Consider the following 14402-nt stretch of genomic DNA (forward strand, 5'->3'; position numbering starts at 1 on the left):
TATGTCCACTTCGTTCCATAGTTCCAAAAGGGGGGGTGCAAAACATAAACCCCAACGCCACGCATCAGCAACTCACGCGCACCCCCACCCACAGCGCATAAAGGAACTCAGAGTGCCAGTACGCACCAGAGAGCAACCCGAACAATACGACCACGCAAAAGAGGCGCGCTTGTCGTACCGTGCCACGAACCAGGAACCCGAACCCGGCTTCGGAACGGTTCGGTCCGTTCAGGCCCAGCCGAAAAAGTAGGGGAAAATGGCATCTCCCGCATCACGTTCGGATGCTCACGGGTAAAGCGCGGTCTTTGGTGCTGCTGCCGATTTTCTAGCTCCATCAGTAACGCTCGTGATCACATCATCACATCATCGTGATGCTCGTGTACCGTCGGGACGTGCGTGTGCGTGTTTCGTAGCGTTCAGAAAATTCCGTCTGCTTCATTCCCCGCGGTTTTGGGTCGCATCTAGCGTGATTCTGGGAGGGTGAAAGTGAAACAAGCAGGACACAGTGCTAAAGGCAACAAAGCTTTGAAAGAAAACATCCACAAAGGAAACACCAATCGAGATTGTGTGGAAAACGCATTCGGAGGAAGGTTCAGCACAGTACATTACATCGGGACGAGTGAAAGCAAGTGAACAAAACCGGAAAGCGATCGGTGAAAATTCAGTCGTTGTGCCATTTAGTGTTCCGGCCTTTCCGGTAGCTTTGAAGTAAACAGCGTGAAAGAAAACTCAGCAAACCCCGGCACCGCTTCACCCGACGAATGGGCCGTGGTCCTTATGATTGGTCCTGTTGATGCAATCACGTATCGAGAGCGTCATACCACCGAGTGCCAGACGGAAGTGTTTATGTAATCAGAGCTACCGACTGCTTCGGATTCTGGGTGGATGTGTCTGTGAAATCCGGCCCTTAAGCTCGGCTGGACGGCTGGGACGAAATAAATCCTAACCACGCCAGCTTTGCCAAACCACGTGAAGCTGAGAATGCGCCAGGCGAGCTAAAACGGAAGCCAAAACAGAGTAAGTGTGTGCGTGCTTGTGTGTCTGTGTGTGCGCCGGGGATTGGGTGTGAGGTGAGAAAAGTATCTCTGTGTCCACCGTATGCACATATGTGGGTTTAAGTGAATGTACAAGTGTGTCTCGCTCTCTCTCCCTTTGTGTGTGGTGTCTTCGCATATGAGCTTCTGGCAAGCATTTCTAACAACCGGAAACGCCGGAAGTGCCCATTCTCGCCGGGAGGGCGGTGATGGTGGTGATGATGGTGAATGGTAGGTGTGTGTGTGTGACACGCGGGTGAAACAGGATGCATAATAAGGATAAAAGCTTTCCGATCTGCCAGCAGCTAAAGTGAATGGTGATTATCGTGCTCTCATTGGCCCATAACAGCCGTCCCTGTGAGCGTATTCGTGTGCCTGTGAAGATAAGTGTGTGTGTTTCACTACGGAAAAGCGCCCGAATCAACAGTGTTGCCGCATAAGAATCGCATCGCAATACTGAACCGTGGATCGGTTCCTTTGTGCTCGAGAAAATGCCGGAAAAGCGTCGCCTCTAGCAGGAAACGCCGGAAACGAAATACTTTGGGGTAGGTCGGAAAAACGGGCTGCTTCAATGCGTGGGTTCAGTTCATTGGGAGGGGAGAGGTTACGGTGGTGTACGTTAATGATAATAGGAAGGACTGATGTCCGAGATAATGAGCCGAGTCACCGATAACTGGTATTGACTGTTCCGCTTTGCCTGGTGTGTGTGTGCCTTTATGTCAGGGAAAGCTTTAAGCGATTAATTAATGCAAAGCCTGGGTGGGTGGCGTAATGTTGCCCCGGATGGTGGGAGGCATTGGGTGGCAAAGAAAAAAAAAACGGGAAACTCTGCCCCAGGACACGGCGTACGGAGATGAATCGTTCTAATGGCGAGCTGCGAGCGGAAATTCATTCGATCGATGTGTAATGTGCCACGCAACGGGTATTGATCTGGGTCACCGTGTTCAGCCCAGATAATTGAAGTCAAACAATGTCAAATCACCTACTGTTGACAGTATGCAAACGCTGAATGCTGCAACGCCTGGTACTGGGTTGCAGACAGCGTTGACCACCAGCCAGCTGTCACCGGCCACTTTCAAACTAAATTTACAAAAGCATTTCGGCAGCTGAAATGGAACTGCTGTGTGATCGGTGATCCGTGTGATGTTGGTTTTGTCGACCGCGCCGATGATTGTCACGCCGAAACTGTCTCGCTGATCGGTCTGTGCCACCCCGAAACCCGAACTCTAAACCCAAAAACGCTGGTACCGCTGGCATAAATTAGCATTGTTAACGAGTCCGTGCAGGCCGAGCAGCCGCCGTGTCCCAGTAGGTTTCTTCGCCCATCCCCGTCTTAACCACACTCGCCGAAAACCCGAAACCAAAAACCCCTGAACTCTGTTTGAAGATTCGATGAATTATTAAGACCCACCGCAAAAACCCCCATGCTAGGCGTGTAAAGTTTTGCCTTCCCATTTCGCTTGGGTGGTAGTGCCCCGGTAAAAGGGTTCCGCAGGCCGCCCAAATCCGTTTCATTATCAACCCGAACGGATAGCGGAACCCGTATGTAGTGAAGGCTTACTGCCAGGAGGATGGGGTCGTAGAGGCGGGCCGTGTGGAGCGGGGAAATGGGAAAAAGTTTGCCTTGATGAGCCAATTTTTCCGCAAGCCCGGCAGCGATCAAACCTCGGTTTAAGTTTTTGGATAAAGTTTTTGACTAAGGCAAGCATGCAAGCAAAAAAATCAGACGCCATCCCACACGTATAGCATACGTTCATGAGGATGCGAGCGCTAGTGAGTATTTGTGTACAGTTGTGTAAGAAATAATGGTAGTGACAAGTGGTGACTTAGTGCATTAAAATCGTGATGTTACTGTAAAGTTACGAGAACCCCTTACAGCTTGAAGAGGACTTTATGAACCATAGTATCCAGTGTTTGTCTAAATCTTGCTCTAAAATGGCATTCTCACTTTTAAAGCCGGCATAAGATTTTCCGGTCCGCATCCACATCCCTACAGAGTAGTACGCAGGATTGACTATTCAGTAACGGGTAAAATCACAGCCACAGTGGCGTTCCAAGTCCTTTCGAGGTTGTAGTGCAAAAGAAAATTAAGAAGATAAGCATTCCGAGGATTTCTCTTGATAGTATCAACAGGGTCATTGTGATATCTTGTCTGAAATTTTCAATTATCCTAGACTTAATCCTTAATCCTGTGATTTATCAGATTCTCAAGATTGCGTTCGCTCTTTGGGAATGATTAAGGGATATTTTATTTCTTTGAATATCAGATAATATTTATTTTTGAATTATTGGGGTACTATATCTTAGTGAAAAGGAGATTAATATTGGCTTAGCAGAATCAGTAAAGTAGCAAAGCAAAACAGTAAGATACAAATACAGCAAAGAAACAGTAAGATACAAATAAACGGCAAAGAAAAAAATGGCTTTAAGAGTAGCTAAACGGGCATGATTTTCCAAACAATATTAATAAGTCTACTAAATTTTCCTTAACTTAACTAACCTAACCTCGTACACTCTTAGTCGACCTAGTTTAAGACTGATTTATCTTTCGAAAAGTATGACTGTTATGCTGGGAAAAGTAAACTCTTAAGTCCTGAGGCCCTTTATGAGTTCTACCAGTATTTTATCGTGGACCGAATAAGCTTAGGTAGTAAGCCACACTTTCCATGCTCATCTTCTATACGTCAACGAAATAAAACAATAATTAATCTTCTTCTAATTTCAATTAGGATATGCTCTGAAAAGCATCGAACAAGACTTAGAGCAAAACGAGTTCGAAAGGGTGCTCTGGTGCTGCTGTCTGTTATTTTATGGAAAACAATTGTAATAAAATGCTGTTAAAAATATACCAAAATCATGGAAAATAAATATCATACGGGCAACTGTTGTCAAAAGATCAATACCTTGGCCATGGTTTGTATACAAACCACACAACAATACAATGGCGAACAATTGCATATTGATTTGATTGATGTCTTGTTCGAGACTGTCCTACCGAGTACCTACATTAAACTCCATCGGGTTCAATGTTTGACAGAGCATGGCCTAAGTAACATACATTTTTGGAAGAACATGCTTAAAAAAGATGATGATCTTCCAATTTTTCTAAGAATATCTATTTGGAAGCATATCCCAAGAATGAATACCTCCCAGCAAAATGCATTCCACGAAAAGACAAAAACAGAATATTTCTTTACCAAACCAATCCACAAATATCAATCTACAGTAAACTGATTTTCTGGAATTACATTTTTAACGTTTCTAGTTAATCAGCTTCCTTCAGCAATCCCACAGTCATGCTATAGGTTAATCTCACACGCCAACAGCCATTGCCACAATTCTGAACACAACTGTCCGTGTTCTGTGTGCTCTCGTGGTGGCTGTTTCCTGTTTTGTTTTACTTTCCTTCCATCCAAATCCATCACCCATGAACGGGGGTTGTTGTGGGTTTTGGGGGTGGTATTCTAATGTGGCCAGCTCCGGCCCCGGGATTCCCGGTTCGGTTCGGTGGTATGTTTGCGAAATTTTAATTTGCGTTCGAACGCAATATGCCCCCCGGGCGCTATGTGTGTGTGCGCGCACGTTTCGTGTACGCTTTGATCGTTTTTGATTAAAGGGAAGAGGGAATTTAACTAACCACTCAAGCGTGTGTATGTATGTGTGTGCGTACGTGTAAATGTGTGTAGTAAGAAGGGGTGTTGGGAGGCTTGTTTTCCAAACATTCGATCGTTATTTATTTAGCAAACAGAGAGAAAAACAACCGACACAAAACCATCACCAGCACCAGCGGGTTTGTATGCGTGTGTGTGTTTGTCCGTACTGTGAATCTAAATAACTCTTTTACATAGCCAAAGTATCGATTGGCCAAATCCAACCTCCAACTTCGTTTGGCCCACCGGGAAAGCCTTTTCATAACCAGTTTTAGCACACGTACACATAATTTCTCCACTCCGAAACCAGCCACCATCATGCTAAGAGCTTTTTTTGTCTCTCTCTCTCTCACTCTCTTTCTCTTTCTCTGCCTCTCTTCCTCTCTCTCTTTGTCTGTGAGTTTTCCTTACCCCCAACTCGGTTTTGGGTCATATGTTTTGCCGCCCACGGGGGAAAAACCTTGTCCCCTCGAGAAACCTCTTCCGAACGAAAGAATCGATCCGGATCCGGGGAAGAAAGGCAAAAAAAAAGACGACCACCAACAACGAAGTACAAAAAGATTTATGGGTCCGAACTTTTCCCACGAGACGTACCAGGGCACCCGCCCCACCGTCTCACCAGCCGTGTGTGACACGCTTTTCATTCTAGCGACGCTTTATCCATTTTCGTATGAAATATGTTTTCCATCGTCCAATGCGGCGGTCCCTTCGGAAAATTCGCCTCTGTGTGTGTTTGTGTGTGTGTCACCTTTTTGTAAGTGCTGTAGCTGTTGGCGTAACTTTTGTTCTCCGTATGTTGAGTCGACCATGGCATCTTCCTTCCCAAACGTCTTCCAGAATCGATCCCAGGGAGAAGTGGACAAAAACATCTGTTTCCAATTTTCGGGCTCCCAATCCAGGGCCGCACCCTGTTAGACTGGTTAGTAATTAGGGTTAAAATGTTAAATTAATTTTAATTGTCACTTGAAGTTCGATCGTGTGGGCGGTCATGTTTTCGGCCGTTGCGCCGAAAGGTAAATTCTCCTGGCGAAAATTAACAATCGACTGCCTGCCTGCTGACGATGGCTTTCTCCAGGCGACGATTGTCTCAAAAGCCCCCGTTGGGGGAGCTTGGTCGAGATTTCGTGCCACGGTTCGATTAAGTGGATGTGGTCCCGCGGGAGTGATTAAACTATTTCTAATTGGCTACCGGATGGGTCCCAGAGTGTCCTGGCAGCCGCGTGTTTGTGTGTGGACTCTCCTCGTATGGCTCTTTGTTTGTAGCTGTGCCCATCGCGTGTGTTCGCGCGCCCACAGTTTTGAGCTTCACAGGGACGTGATTCGCTCGCTCGCGTACACTGCGACAATAATGGACGATGAAAAGTCCTCGCGTTGGGTACCGGAATTCTTGACAAATAGTAGTTTGGGCAACCGGGGCAACTCGTAAGGCGCCAGATGTTCGTGCACCGTCTGGTGGGCACGTTCTCCCACGTGCATATGCCGCTGCCTGGTTGCCGATTTCGGATGCTAATGCACCTGGCTTACGGATGGAATTAGGACGGGATTTTGTATGCGCTCCGGTGCAACATTCGGGAAGTTCGAGTGTTTAATACGGGCTTCGGTGCTTCACAATGGAGCACGTTCCGCCAGTGTGCTCCTACTGGACGACAGGCAGCAGTGGATTTGTGAGGTTTGATAGCGAGTGCATTTAATTATTGGACTTAAATGTCATGATTCAATGAATGTGTTATTAGTTGCGGCTTTGAAAGCTGTGGCGCATTCTATTTACATTGTTTATCGGTAAATTCTGTTCAATCCAGTATACTGAAAATTTTCATCCTATAAAGCTCGCTACTTGTTGTTAGGCCACACGAAGACTCTTCCAATGAAATGGATTCCAATGAATTCCAATGAAGGGAACGCTCAGAACTATATGAATGATATTATTGGTATTTCACGAATTCTAGATAGTAGTCAGACTCGTATCTGGACAGCGGTTATTTCACTCACACAAAGACTTCACAAATCCTTCGAATTCTATGTCACATACTTTTGTCTAGACAGATAATGAGCATAGAATATCATTCAAAAAAAAATCCATATTTGAAAATCTTACGGGCTGGGTCGTCCAATGTCATTCTCATGACATGTTCAGCTCCCACCGGAGCCTTATGAGTATAATTCCCATGTCATTTGAGAAGTTTACACAGGCTGTCGTACGATCGATTGGCCTCAGCAAGGTGAAGTTTTAGATGACTTCAAGGCAGCGGTCGCTTGTCTGTACACCTTCGCCTTACTCCTTGGCACTGCAATCACGAAAGGTCTCGTGCCTCTGGCTTACTATGACTTTATTTTATCTGAAGCAAAGTAGTGCCAGGATGGGATTCGAACCCCGGCACGTTGAATACCGGCGACGTTATCGCCTCAGTCACCGGACCGTCCCTAACACCATCCCTGCTTAAATCTTGTTAGTACAACCTTATCTAATTATCCAACCATTAGCCATTTTATAATAGTCTGATGGGTATAATATAAAATCAAATTACTCACTTCTCCATCGCAAAAACTTTTCCCACCGTAGACAGCCAATCTAGTTTTCCCACCGTTTAAAGTAGATAAACCTTTCAACCACTGCAGCCACCTGCAAATTAGACATCCCTACGGTGCGGGGATCCCGTAGCACATAAAATAGCTTAAAGTCCCAACCGTCCGCAGTACGCTCGCAGTGCGCAGTGCAGTGCACCATGGTCTCTGTGTGTATGTGTGTCTGTGTGTGGGGCTGCTGTGTTGTGAGACACATCATTATCCGAGCACTTAATTAACTAATCAATTATTCCGACTCACGGCATAGCTAGTGCAGCGCAAAACACGGCCGGTTGTTGCAGTTGCACCGCTTCGCCCACAATGACACATCTCTGCGTTCGCGAAAGTGTGCAATGTGTGTGTGTGTGCGAGTGAGACCGTGCCATAAATGCACCGAAACTGTCCTTGATGTCCTTTGCGAAGCCGACGCTTTTGCGGTTTTCGCCAACTGCAAACTATACCGGCGAACTATTGAAATAGTACCTACGCTTCGCCGGATTCTTTTCAATAAACATTAAAAACACACAAAAAAAGAAGTCTCGAGCGCACGCTCAATATACACGCCTTGGCACAGTCGGTGGGAAGGCCTCCTTTCATCTCGCTGTCAAGGTAAATGACAGGCAGCAGCGCGGCTAGTGGCCGTTCCGCAATTGATGATAGTTTTTCGTATTTTGTTTTTCATCTCACCGTTTTTTGTTTTTTTGATTGCATCCTTTCCACACTGCATTATATTGAATCGTGCCATGAGATGTGTATAGCCAGAAAAAATGCTTTTCCAATGAAATTATGCGGTCCTGTCAATTAGCTGGCGCGAGATGAAAGTGAATAGTGGGAAGCCTTCGCCCGGACAGAGCAGCGAATATATGCTTATTATGTTCGCACAACTTGAGTGATCTTGTTTTTTTCTACTCTCTCTCTCTCTCGTTTTCTCTCTCTCTCTCTGCATCACAATTCAGCCAGCATAACCAGGCCGGTTGGCCACCAGTTTTTTCCTTAGCTGCTCGTCACGATTACAATGTAGTCGCTGGTGAAGCTTGTTTTGCTTTGATCTGCAACAAGGAAGAGTTTATGAGTGGAACAACCGAACTACTCGGGGAAAAATGTTCATCGTACGAAAAGAGTCATGTTGTTTTTTTTTCCTCCAAAAAACACTCCCGGAGAAAACAGGCCTTTAAAATGGGGCACAAGATAGGCGCTCGGTGGTTTTTGCAGGCATCGCTGCACGGATGATTGGCAAATGGGCTTTTCACGTGTTTTTCCTTCCCGAAATCCTTTGCCTTCCAAAATAAAGCCATCGAAGAAGGCTTCTATGCACCTTCTATACACACACACACACTCACACTCAAAGTAAGGAAAAGAAAAAAGGAACCATCGTCGTAGTAAAATTGACCCTTTTCAACACTTCTCCGATGGTTTTGTTTTTCACCACGACCGGGGTACCCTTTTGTTCAGCTTTTGCTGCTGCTTCTGTCGCTGGTGGGCAGCCATTCTCATCCCTGGTAGGGAGGTTGGATGCCCACGTGGAGGGTTGGAAAATAATTGGAGCGTGAATTATTTTTCTCCGGCCAGCCTTTGATGGGGAGCTGTTTTTCCCGGCCAGCGGGGGGGGGGGGGAGGTGAGGAGAAGGCATTTTCCGAGAAAAGTTAATGGAAAGTGAACTCGATCTTAGAACCTGGTGTTGGGTTTGCTCCTGCTCTTTTTTTTTGGGTGAGTTGTTTTTTGACCCAATAATGTACGCTAACATGGCTTCTAATTTTGCTGCATTCCATTGTTTGTCTGATGATAGGAAAAGTTCGGGCCAGAATTGAGTTTTCTTACAGGCAAGTGATTCCGTTCGGTGTGCTGATGAGAGCCTTTTTTACTTACACATGGTAGCTGCTCGGAGCAGCATCATAATGATCAACAATGGCCATAAATCACCCGGCCCCGCCCGAAGGGAACCATTCTTGAGCTCTGCTCTGCTCGATAGTAGTGTTCACAAATTCACTACTCGCACGTGGTTCAAATCGATCATCAGGGTGCATCCGGTTGGGTTTGCTATCGAGTGCTGAAAATAATTGTAAAATTGAACGTACGAGCCAGCACGTATCGGTTCACACACGTCCCGTTTGGAAAATGGAAGAAAATTAAATTCATACGCGCGCGCTAACTGTTCACGAGGTGCTGACCACTTATCTGCTGAAGAAGCTTGCTGCTCCAAGGGATTATAAATATCAAGCAAGTGAGCAAGCAAGCAAGCAAGCAAAATATTATCTAAACGTAACCGATGTGCTACGGGTACTGGATGCTTGACCACAACAGCTTTGCTGCCTGCCGCACAGACAGACAACAGACGCATTACTATTCTGCTCACATCCTTCGATAATGATTTCCTTCTTCGGGGGGGTTTTTTCTCGGACGATATCCAACACACACACACACACAATATGGAAGAAAAAACATCGAACAACAACAGCAACAAAAAACACCGACTTACCGAACCGAAGACCATCGCCGTGTACGTTCCGGCAAAGACGTTGAATACTTCAGCGTCAGCTAGTGTGAAGAAAATCTCCACACGTGTGGTAATTGTATCTGGCAAGTTAGTATGGCACAGTGTGGCACAAAACTATTGGAAAAATTTTACGAAGTAAGCTCTAAATAGATTTTTTTGAGTTATTATTATTTATTCAGTATGACGGTCAGATGCCGTATTGTCACCAGCGAATGTGGTGATTGTGAATTATATGCACGAAAAGAAACAAATAAACATAATTAACTAGGCATTTCCTCCTAGTTACTTGCCATATCCCGGGCATGATCGGTTAGATTTTTTGAGTTAATAAAAATATTTTCATTCACTTTGCAATTTTTTACGTGATAAAATGAAACTTTCTGTAGAAAGCAATAATTTTAAAAACATTTCTTAAGCTTTCGTGTTTTAATTTTTCATTTTTTTAAGTGCAATACGAAAATCTAATTTCTACGTTAAAATCATGTCCTCAATAAACTTCATTTTCTTGCTATAATTTATTACACTTTATTTCAACACATAATCGTCCCATTTTACAAATTTATTTTCTTCACCGTTTTATTCTGATCTGTGTGCTGCTGGTTTGGTTGTTTGTAGTTTTATAATTAATTAGAGATATTTATCTGATAATCGCCTTCCTGAATTTCTTAAACAAATTTTAATTTCTATACGCACTTTGACACTTACAGTACGAGAACTCTTCCACGGATACTTCAAAATTATATAGTCCTTTTTCATCATACTTGCCACTACAACCTTCGCAGGTTTCCTTGACTCATTTTACCAGTAGTTGAATAGTCAGTTCTGCGAACGAGGTGGAGGGTCTCAGCCGGACCGCTCCGACATCAATAGTTCAGAGACATTATGGATCACTTCAATGTAACAGTTATAGTAAAATGGTCTAAGAGTTTTCGTTGGTGCCAAAAATTAAAGAGAGATATATTAGGAGCGTCAACTGAGATATCCAGAAGGCTGGCTACTCGAAAGCACTGTGATATTTCAGGACGAACATACAATTTACTCTGGAGACCCTCCAGGGAAGTAGCCTTATTGCGTAGTGTTATTAGCGGAGCAAATTTCCGTTGGATCTCTTATGCACGCGCCAACCATATTTCTGCTGAGAAGCTCACTAATTTATCATGTTATTACTGTCTTCTTAGCTAAGTTTTTCCATTTAATTGTTTACTGCTTTAAGCGAAAAAATATTTGTTGTATGAACTGCAAAACACGCGTCCCTACTTAAAATATTTAAATTCCCTTCTAATTTTATCAACGAGACCAAAGTGGCAACTATTTCGTCCACCACTGTATACCCTGAAAGGATAACAAACTAAAGGAAAATACCGTAAATAGTAAACGTACACAACCGCGTGGCACATCTAAATCTATGCGGCCGGGTACGGTGAAGCAGCTGGCAGTATAATCTCCAATTGACTACCCCATTCGGTGGCACATCTTGCCGTTCTTTGCGGTCAGCAGAACGCCGGGCGCGTTGTCATGGCCATGAAAATGTAATAAAGAAGCATAACTGTAATAACGTACAATATGAGTTTAATTCTGTTAAGCAGAGTTTATTCGAACTTCTTCTTTTTTTTTTGCTGTGCTTGTCTCGGCTCCCATTTTGTCGTGTCATGTCCATCCGTCCTTTTGCCACCACCAGCACCGTTCCCCAAGGGATGTAACGATGTCCGAATGTTGCGGTGCGGTGGGAGTTCGGACCAGACATCAAATCGACGCTGATGGTGATCATTCGAGCGAACCGGCATCTTCCTTTCGGTCGCTTGCTTTCCCGAACGAGTGACCATTATCCTTGATGAAGCAGCAGCCATCGTCACACATGGACCACACGCGTCCCAGTCTCCGCTCTCTCACACAAGTTGTGTAAGAACTAGCTGTCACTGACAGATTGGAAGGACGGCGAAACATCTTTTCCACCCCGTGCACGGTTGCCCGGTCCGTCCGGGCAAGCGTGTTCCATAATCGTTTAATTGCAGTCATAACAATGGCCATCAATGTATGAACTATGCCAAAAGTAGCACTAACCGCCCTCGGAAAACTCGGTCGGTCACCACGCTCCGGCCGAAACCTCTCAAATCGGGATGATGGTCATTACACTATCCAACAGCCTGCTGCTGATGCTGTTGCTAGAGCCTCGGCACCGAAAGTCACCGATGTCGACGGCTAAAAGCTTTCCCCCTAGTGCCCGGTAAGGGGTCGGCCGAACTTTGTTTCCTTCTAGTTCGTTTTTTTACCCGTGAGGACTCCGCCTCGGTCAAGCGACCATCGTTGCTATGGCATATCGATAATGTCAGCTGCCACTTTTCCGAACTAGAATCTGGGACAAATGATAGTTTTATTGCTACTTTCGGGCCCGCTGATGGCCCGGCTGTGTGTGTGTCGGATCGGATGCTTGTTGAGTGGCCGTCGACTTTTCCTCGCAACTTCGGTGGCAAAAACTCGGATACAGAATGATTAGCCCCGTTTTCGCAAATTAACAGTAATGTGAGTTTGATTGTGGTGTAGCGGTGGCAAAATGTGCGATACGTGCGCGATACAAATCACACCCAGCGGGTACATTTTTCCTCGGAAAATAGACAGACACGGGTGTGGAATGTTTTGCTAGTGAGAACTGATTGTTATTAAATTTAAATGAAATGTATTGAGTGGAAAACCGGTTACGCATAATTTGGTGCGCTTTAGTTTGGGGTCGATATTTAACCGCTTAATAGGGTAAAAAAATATTCTCAGGGTATCTGGAATGGTTTTTTCTCGCGAAAGCACTCTAAAAATTTGCAATTCAGATTCAATAGCAACCGAGTTTGGCACATGAAAACATTTTCATAAAACGCTTCTATCAGTGTGAGCGATTATGAGTTAAAGCTGGAACCAAACCATAGCATTTTATTTTCAAATTGAATATTTTGATGAATTCATCCTTTAATGGTCCTTTTTTTTTGTTAAATGAAAGGTTCAATGCGATAAAGACCACTATTAAATAATTTAAAAGAAATTCGATTTATTACTTTCAATGTGCCAGAAATGAAAATGATTATTAGGCTTTATTTTATGATTATGTATCATGTTTAGCAGAATGTGGAATCGATCCTTGCTTTGTAAAGAATTCTTTTTCAGTTACTCATTAGTGGTCCTCATTATGGCCTCATTAAAATTCATTTATTTCATCGATATGATCTCATTGGAAAATTATTGAGCCCCTTTCCCGACCTCTGCATAGGTTGTTGCCTATTTAGTGAATAGTTCTGTTGATTCAGGGTTATGTTTTGAGTCGGATTTTCGTCTGTTTTGAAATACAGTCGCAAATATTCCATTTTAATCTGATGGAAGATTAAAAATAACTACGAAGGCTTCTACTTCATCAGCACCACAACCTACAAAGGGTTCGGCCTTACATTTCTAGCTTCCTGTGACTTGATATTAACTTATAACTGAGTATTGAAACCATGCATACCGGGAGACGATTTAGATGGGATTTGATCCTCTGTCCTATCGTGTACAGACTGGCCATAGTGTGTTTCTAGTTCTTTCAATATCGAAGTTATTCTAACACAACTACACTTCATGTTCGTTCTACAGTTTGTAATAAAACAATCAGTCGTCTAATTTTTGGATAATAACCAGGAAAGTTTAAGAGGCAAAACTGATGTTCAGAAATTTCATTTTTATATCTTTTTTTTATTACTATATTGTCAATAGCATTGGACTACAGTAGATTTATATTTAAAAAAATTGAACCAAAAGAAGCGCTTCACGACAAACAAAATTTGGTTATAAAACTATCCAAAAATGTAAGCCTTACAGCCAAGGGGTTCACCAAACAGTTCCATAAAAAAAGTCTCCAATTGTTTTTACATTATTTGAAGACCTCTTTGCTTCTTCTTCTCCCTTAGCACTACATACAACCTTGAGTGGTCTCGCCTTGCCATTTCTGGCTTTCTGTGACTTGATTTTACCCGTAGCAAAGTAGTCAGCCCTGCGTACGGGGAGGCGGTCTGGATGGGATTTGAACTCCGGTCCTGCCGTGTGAACACCGGCACCATTATTGCCACGGCCACCGGACCGCCCCACCCTCTTTAATTACCTATAATTTTGACCGAATTTTTAAATGCTAATTATCATCAAAACCGATAGATTTTCGTAAGAGGCTGTTTAGGTATAATACATGAACCAATTTTCAACCCAGTGAACAGATAATTGTAAATATATGCAAATTATTAAAAAAAAATTTTTTTTTCACTAAAACTTTGCAGAATACCATTTTTACCTATGTTTCCAATACTTCGATTTATTCTTTAAAAAAAACTAGTGGCCTTAGACATTGTTTTGTTACGCACTGTATATCTGTTCGTGCACCAACTTTACTATTTATCTTGCTTTTTTCCACGTGCGATTACCTATTGAAAAACGATGCCAAAAATTTGTATTGTGCTTTTTGCGCTAAAAGAATTTTTCATCCATCAAAGTCAGCGACAGGTCAATACGATTCCTAAGAAAGTGTCAACCTGCAAACATATTGATCAAATGTATTCCTGGGGAAGTGATGTTTCATTTGCCTAACTTCCATCCGAAAAGCGTCACTAGCTTTGTCTGGTTCATACTTTCCATTACCGCAATGCTCCTTAATA

The 14402-nt window shown here is 43.8% G+C and overlaps 1 protein-coding gene across 3 annotated transcripts in view; it reads left to right on the top strand.

The window, feature by feature from the left end:
• Positions 1 to 343: 343 nt before the first annotated feature.
• The window catches only part of LOC118506469 (titin), a 65087-nt gene continuing 51028 nt past the window's right edge, over positions 344 to 14402 (top strand). Inside the window, exon 1 of one of the 3 annotated variants that reach the window (XM_036043645.1) lies at positions 344 to 1579. The gene's annotated coding sequence lies outside the window, so the exon portion shown is untranslated. The remainder of the gene's footprint in view (positions 1580 to 14402) is intronic. The other 2 variants (XM_036043644.1, XM_036043646.1) reach the window with 2 other exon arrangements.

Source organism: Anopheles stephensi, chromosome 2, assembly GCF_013141755.1.
Source record: "Anopheles stephensi strain Indian chromosome 2, UCI_ANSTEP_V1.0, whole genome shotgun sequence".
Taxonomy (NCBI): domain Eukaryota; kingdom Metazoa; phylum Arthropoda; class Insecta; order Diptera; family Culicidae; genus Anopheles; species Anopheles stephensi.